At 42.6% G+C, this 8,032-nt stretch overlaps 1 long non-coding RNA gene across 1 annotated transcript; it reads right to left on the bottom strand.

The window, feature by feature from the left end:
• Positions 1-5,090: 5,090 nt before the first annotated feature.
• LOC125334901 lies at positions 5,091-7,172 on the bottom strand. The gene is made up of 2 exons (XR_007207277.1): positions 6,938-7,172; positions 5,091-5,961 (listed from the first exon to the last, which is right to left on the bottom strand). It is a non-coding gene; the product is annotated as an uncharacterized LOC125334901 (long non-coding RNA).
• Positions 7,173-8,032: the final 860 nt, after the last annotated feature.

The following is an 8,032-nucleotide window of genomic DNA, read 5'->3' on the forward strand; positions in this document are numbered from 1 at the left end:
ATGGAGATAAAGTTGAAAAGCGAATAAAAGTTTGCATGATGAAAATAATTAAAAATAAATTCAGTTGGATATATAGGGAAGTTCTTAACTAGCTGTTTAAAAGACTCTCCTTTGAATTATATACCAAAAAATCATTTCGTCCAATAAAAACATAGCAAATATGAAGGGATCATAGTTAAAAGTCTACCAATATCTTTCAAAACCCATTAAAACCCGTTAGTGAAGAATCAATAACTGCTGCTGCTCTTGCTCTCAGTTCACGGGCGTTTAAAGCCTCTTTCACAATGATAACACCCTAAAGCAGCAACTTGTAATAAAGCAAACATTTCCCAAGCAGGGCTGGGACTAGCTCTCCTGGTACTTAAAAATGTCTAGAGACTATTTATTTACCATTTCTCAGAATTCTTTTGATGCTGAGAAATTGCCATGCTGTGGGATTATCCCTGGAATGCCAGGAAAATCTGGAGGAGCTAAAAATGGTGTTGATGATTGGTCTCTCTTACAGCTTCCAGTCTCCAGTTCCTTAGATCAGGGATGGCTGGAAAATCTGGTGCCTCAGAAACTGGATATGAGGGAATCACCCTCCTCAGCTGTGGATGGAGGAGCAGGAGGGCACAAATCTGCTCCAGCAGCCCAGGAGGAGACCAAGGCCAGGTTGGATGGGGCTTGGAGCACCCTGGGGTGGTGGAAGGTGTCCCTGCCCATGGTTGGGGTGGAGCTGGATGAGCTTTAAGGTCCCTCCAACCCAAACCATTCTGGGATTCTGTGAATACAGAGGATGGTGGGTGTTCCTTGTTTCAAGGCCAATTCCTTCACTGGGTGCAGCTCCCTGACACTTCAGGGGACTGAGAAATACATTTGGTGTCTGGGTGACACCGTGTGACCTTTTGGGTTGTGTTATGGAATAAAAACCCTGCCCAGAGATCACAAGCCCAGATTGGTCATGATATCCTTGGTTATAGAAAGGCAAGGAACAGGAAGAAAATGCAAACATTTCAGGGGTATTGAGGGAAGGAACTCCTTTACAGCTTTTATTCCAAACTTACTGGGGCCTGATCAAGGAAACACAAGCACTTGCCAGGATTTGCTGTCCCACTTAAGGTGCTGACATCTGTTCTGTGCTTGTGGCAGTGGCAGGCACAGCAAACTGTCTGACAGCTCCAGCTCTCTGCATCCATCACCCCATTCCTCTGTCACACTGAATTATTCATTAGCATCCCACCAAACTCACACACCGGAGCTCCACTTATCATTTACCACATTTCAGCCCAAAAAACCATTAGTGGAGAGGAAGAAAATAAACATTTCCATACAGGAACAATGAGCCTGTACCTGGAACACCCAGGGAGGGAAATTCCCTCTGACAAGCTGCTGCTTGAACTTCCTGAGCATCTTGTAATGGGGCCTGCAGAGCAGTGCCTGGCTCTGAACATCTTCTGAAGGAGAGTTTGTTATTCCATTCAAAGCCTTATTTCAGGACCAATTTGTCTCATCACATTGATGATAATGAAGGCTATCAGGACATGCCCATTACAGCTCCTTGAAATCCACATGTGAGCAGCTCCAGCATTTCAGAGCAGGAGCGCCCAAAGCTTTGCTTTACATTTGGTTTGCTGCTTTGCTTGTGAAAAAGATCCTCTAATCCTGCTTGGAATCTGAGCACTTCAACGATCTGGTTCCTTGCTACATAATAAAATTGGATGTCCAGCCAGAATCATAATATTTAGGAAAAAACCCTCATTTGAGCACTTAAATAAAGCGCAGGAGAATGGACTCATTTGGTAATTAAGGCCCAGGGACATCTGATCTAGGCTCAGCTGAAAGCCTGGATACAAAGAGGATGAAAATGTCTTCTACCTCCATGGGAAGCTAAAATTCCTTAGCTGGAGGAGGGATGGAAATGTACCTGGACCTAATTCTGCCACGAGAGACAGAAATCATCTCCTCTGCCTTTCCCTCCCCCTTGAAAAGGCCATTTCTGTTCAGAAACTTCTGTCTTGGCTCCACAGATTAAGTCAAAGTTATAACTGTGCAGATACTTCATTTATTTATTTCAAACACAAACGTTCAGAAGTACAATAAACTGCGGCTCCTGAATATTTCAGCTGTAAGGAATAATTCCTCCCTGGCAGCTGAAAGCCTGCCTCGTTCACACATTGCAGGAGTGAGAACCAGCAATCTGACGTTTCAGCAAGTTGACTGCAACAGCTTTTTTGATTTTGTTGTGCTCCCCCTGCTTCCGAAAAAATCCCTGAGCTTAAAATGTCTTCTAGAGGTTAAAAAGAAACTCACCTGTTTCCTCTCCAAAGGCAAACATTCATTTTATTGCACTATGCACAGAGAAGAAAAGTTCAGAAAACTCCTGGGGGTCAAATGTCAGCTCTCCTTGGCTTTTCCTCTCCTGCTTTGAGTTCTCCAAGTGATCAATATTTGCTGTAAAACCCAGCCCAAAGCAGGTGGGTTATGGATGGAGTTTCATTAATTGAATCCCTCTGCAACCCCTCCTGCTTATTTGTTCAGATGAGATCTTTGAGGTTGGCTGAGCCCTGAGCGTTGTGTGTTTGTTTCAGGATCACACAACTCTGTGTTCTCTGCACAAATGACACTCCTAATTAGCACAGCCACTAATCACTTTGACTCAGGAATGCCTCTCAGTCACCTCTTTTCAGCTGGTATTTGATGGCCCAGCCTGAGCAGTGTCAGAGCACCGGGAAGCTCCTCCAGGATCAGAGGGGGAACACCAGGGACAGAGCTTGATCAATGCCTCAGTGAGAGCCAAGGGAGGGCCAGTATTGCCCTGGAGATTTATTGCTCAGCACAAAGCAAATTACTTCTTTCTCTCTTCTCAAGCTTTGTCCTGGCTACACTGTTAATCTCCACCATTCTCTCACATTTCTGCTATTTTGCAGATTGATCCTGGGCTCACCCAGGGCACCAGGGGGGTCTCTTTGGTCAGTGGAAACCCCAAAATCGTGGCAAAACATCTCCCAGAAATCAGGCTAAAGATGTCTTCTGTCTATGAAATTATCCTGCATTCTCCACGGGCACGCAGACCAAAAATAAGAGGAAGAGCCACTTGTTCTGCTGGCCCAGATGTGATTTCTTGCAGGTGATAAAACCTCTCTCTGCCACAGCAGCCTTTTCTCATTATTTAGGTAAGCACAGCCCTGCACTGCCCAGAGAAAACAACCAGGAAACATGTGAGAAAAGAGGATTTTTAGAAGGCGTTTATACCAAAATCTAACTAAAACACACACACACAACTTCAAGTACTTCACAGGAAAATCCTGCACACAGGTAGCACGTTAAATACCAGTTATCTCTTTGCCAAAACTTCCTGGTACTGCTGCACTGAAAATCCAGGCTGAAGGGGAAATTTCTCTCATTTTCAGGTGCAAAATCAGCTCTCCCACCACCTCTCTTTTTTTTCATAAATACACAAGGAGATATTAATGGAACAAAGACATTTGGGAGTATTTTCATAGGAAAAGAGAGCCTTTCAAAACACAGATTTTTGTTAAATCTGTGGGAACAAAATACATAAAACAATGTTTGGGTGCAGTTTCCCTCTTATTCCTTTTGTGAATGTTCTACAATTATTACAGTTAATAAATCCTATTAAGGGCGGGTTTATTCCCCATCAACATCTGGGAGCACGCGGATATCAGACAATCCTGCCTAGAAACCTTCAACACTTTTGCTGCCAGGCTCCAGTTTCTCTTTTGGAGGTGAAATTGTGCAAAATCTGTTTAATTCGGTGGGAGAGGCAAAGAAAGGAAGGGTGAACTTTAAAAACTCGTTGTCAGTTTAAGAAAGAGATGAAAGGATGGCAGAGAAGTGCTGGAAGGCACCCAGGCTGTGCTTTGAAACACAACCAGTAACAGCAGCAGGCCAGTTTGCAGGAATTGAGGGGAATAAAAGAGTGGGCCTGGATTTCTGCCTTGGCCCTTGATGCATCTTAAATACACCACCAGAAAAAAATCATTTTGTCAGACACTCCTCATGCCAGGCAGACAATGGGAAATGCAGAGAAACCTCAGAAAAATTTTGAACATTGGAACTTCCACCACAAGGACAACAAAATGAACCCGTATTTCAGAAAGGTTCAGCCACATCTTTCAGGTATTTTTTCCAAAAGAAACCCATTTTTTCTCTCCCAAGGTTTGCAGCTTGTTTCCATTATCACTTTGTGGAGATATTTTAAATATAGAACTCTAAAAACACAACCTTTCAGAACCTCTGCACTGCCTTTTCTCCAAAGAGCAACTTTGACATGGAAAAAGTGAAATTTCTCTGTATTTGTTGACCAGTAACAGAAAATCAAGCAGAGATGATAGTACACAATAAACTCAAATTATGCAGGCAACACAAAGGCTCTGTTAACCCACAATTCTCTCTGCGAACTTCCAGAAACGTTTTATAAATACAATATCCACACCAAAAGGAGAAGGGATTGCATCTTCATTGCGAAGGCAAATTATTCCTCTCACCCACCCTCAATTTCCTGAGGTGTTCTCCCTCTAATCAGCATTTCTGGATGGTTTTCTGGATGTGTTTCATCTTCTTAAGAAGTTGTGGTGCACCACATTTATCATTTACAGGTGACTCACATTGACTCTGTGCTCAACTGCTGCAATGCTCTCACATTTTGGGGGGGATTTGGGCAGGGATTTAAACTTTAGTAAAGTAAAATTTAAGCTAAAAGCATAAGAAAGATATTTATTTATGTGTAAATGAAGCAGATCTAAGCCTAGAATCTTAAATAATGTCCTGCTGATGTTGAGGAATAAACATATAATGTTTAATATGATCTATTTATTCTACAGGCGGGTTTAAATGCAAACTGCTCATTTTCAGGCACTTGGAGGTTGACAGTCACAAAGCTACAAAAGAAAGAAATAAAAAGCGCAGTAGAAATTCTCTGTTATTCTGATAGATGGTAAAATCTGCTGGAGTTATTTGAATTGCACAAGAGGCTGGGGAGCAATAAAATGGGCTTGCAAGAGGCTTGTGTAATGAAGTCCATAGGGGGTGGGGAGACAGAAAAATATATTAACATAAAAAGAATAATTAGGAAGGCAAGGCCTTAATTCAATAACTTTTGGATTTTAGAATATACTTTATTTTGCATAATAAGAGTCAGCTTTTTTAGTGAGCTTCAACAGAAAGTATCCAAGAGCATCAAAGTTTACTTCTTTTTAGCAGTGAAGAAAATAAGATATTAGAAATAAAAACAAGGAATTGTACTTCCTAAAGCCTTTTATGATTGCACAGAACTTGGAATACCTATTTTAGGCCATTGGAACATTTAGATGTTCTTACATTGCTTGTCAAACACCAGTGAACAAATTGATTTCTAATAGAGTAGGAAGGTTCTGGAACAACTTCCTGGCAGAATTAGTGGGGACAGGAAACCCAGCTGAGTTTTAAAACTGATCACAGTATTTTTCTGAACACAATTACTTTGTGTGACAGGGAAATTATTGATTATGCAAAGGTTGCTTTAGGTGCAGTGGGTCCAGATTTTCTCCCTCACTTTTCTGAAAGATTATTTTTATATCATTCTTATTCCTTGATGCAAGCAAACAATAGGGCACAAAAAAGACCAAAGGCACCTTTTGGTGCTCACACCTCATCCCCAAACCCACAAAGCACCTGCAGCTCTGAAATGGCAGCTCCATCCTCAGAAATAGCTGGGAACAGGAGCCCAACTGAACCTCTGCACAAACCACTCAACTGGAGCAGCTCAAACAACAAAACTCCCACCAGGAACTGAAAAGTCTTGGAGCTGAACGTGCCCAGCTGGGATTTGGTTCAGACACATTCTCAAGAGAAAGGCAAACTCAACAGAACTGGATGAGAAGCCCAGGCCTGGCTGCGTGGTTTGGTTCCAGACAGCTCAAATGTCTCGTTTTTTCTCCATCTCAGTATTCCCAAGGCTCCTTCTCTTGATTAGCCACTCTGCAAATATATGCATAAAATATAAAAAAAAAAGGAGGAGGACACTTTAATGCCCTTTCCCTCCCTCAAATTCACAGTTTTGCCCCGGCAGCAGAGCACTGAGCTCTTCCTTCCTTCTGAGAGAGGAGGTGGCGGAGACAGCAAAGGAGAGGCCACAGCCCCAGGGCCACCTGAGCCACCTCATCCAGGTGCTCCCACCACTGCTGGTGCAGCACAACCCCTCTCACATCCCAAAAATCACCAGCTAACCCTGGCTATGATGCTTCCCAAGCATCCAGAACACTTCCAGGTAACTGCATTAAGCAGACATCATTAAACAGCACTCTAATTAGCAGGCTGATTAAGACAAGAGCCTGCCCAGCTTTCAAGGCAGAATTGTAACTGAAAGCAGAGGCGCCCTGAGCACTGACAGTATTTACAGCCCCTTTTGTTCCCAGCCCGTTAATCACCCTCCCAGGGTAGGGAGTTTAAGACCAAATTGGCAATACTGTAATTTCAATAAAGCTTTAGGAAGAAAATAACTGTTTCTTTTTCAGAATGTACAGATCCGCCCTCAGCCGCGCTGCAGAAGCGCTTTCGGATTCAATTCTAAGCCTGAAACTGTAACAATACATCTTATTATGAACTGCCAAACACAGGGATCCTGCTGCCAAAGAAATCTCCAGCCCTACAAAGTCCTCCAGGACTGGCTCCTGCTCCACCTCGGAGTTTTTCATCACATGCTGCCTAAGGCCCAGTTCCTCAGGAACTTTCCCCACCTCTCTCCTCCACCTCCTCCCTTCCAACCCCATTGCTCAGTTATTTGTTAAACCATTTCTGTCAAGATAATTGGACTTTCCAGAGCCTGATGCACCGATTTAAGGTGAGAGGGACATATTTGCTTTCTCACACTGAGCCACTGAATCAATTCTCCTCCTGGCAGCCTCCCTCTAATAAAAATATTTTTCTCCCCTCCCACTTAAAAGCTTATAAATACCTCTTTGGAGAAGAAAGTCTCTGACCTTTGGGGCTTGCAGCTGCATCTCTGTGAGTGAGAAAATGAGCTCCCCAAAAGCAGCAGTTTTTGGAGAGATGAAGTGTGTATTTAAACAAGTTTGCCTTCAGCATTCCCTTGCCTATTCTTCCTTCTTTACCCTTTGCTTTTGCCTCTCTCTGCTCCCCTTTCTCCTGCCCAGAGCTGTTTGGAACAGAGGTGAAAACTCCAAAAGCAAAAGTTCTTTTCTTCCTCCTAAACACAAATATCTGCTAATGACACTGATTTCTACTTCATGGCCGTGGGAGGGTCCCCACCCTGCCTGCACCAATTAAAATCTGCTGTTGTAATTAAGCTCAGTGTTCACTTCCAATGGGATGAGCAAAATGAACAAAGGTTGTAGCTCCCTGTCGAGTTCATATCCAAAACTGAGGCAAACTCCTCAAGACAAAAATTTATCTAGAAGGGAAAAGAGGATGTAAAAGTTTCTTTCTTTGCATGGCACAGTCTCTCAAAACCTCAAACTTTTCTCTGCCAAAGCATCTCTAGTTTTTGATGATTTCCTAACATATTTCTTAAGTTATTCTTTGCTGAAATTATTGTTTTTTTCTATTCTTGATGGGAAAACAATTCTTTGTTCCTTTTCTGTTCAGAGATCAGTGGCTTTCTGGTGGGTAGCTCTAAGGTGGTATTTGCTGGTAAAGTAGAACGAGTAGTTAAGGAATTCTACTGACAAAAAAGCCCAAAACCTAACTTGTGTGCACAAACCAGAACAATTTGTACAATTAATGAAGAGAGGAGAGAAGGTGCTGAGTGTTTTATGAGGTTTTTCCCAAATAAATCCAAATTTAAGAACAAAAAGCACATTTGGTGACAGGGGGAATCATTAATATGAAAAGGGTTGAGGCTCAGGCCTAAATTTAAGTTATTTATGGTAACATTTGGTGCGTTTTTCTCCTGTTCCAAGAGAGCTGCAAACCAATCCTGCAGCACCCAGGGAGGGGGAGATGGTGGGGGAACAGCAGGAAGAAAGAATTCCAAGGTTATGCACTGAAAAATCCCCAAATTAACTGTGGATTAAAATAATCCATTCGCCTC

The sequence above is a fragment of the Corvus hawaiiensis genome, chromosome 17 (genome assembly GCF_020740725.1).
Source record: "Corvus hawaiiensis isolate bCorHaw1 chromosome 17, bCorHaw1.pri.cur, whole genome shotgun sequence".
Lineage (NCBI taxonomy): Eukaryota > Metazoa > Chordata > Aves > Passeriformes > Corvidae > Corvus > Corvus hawaiiensis.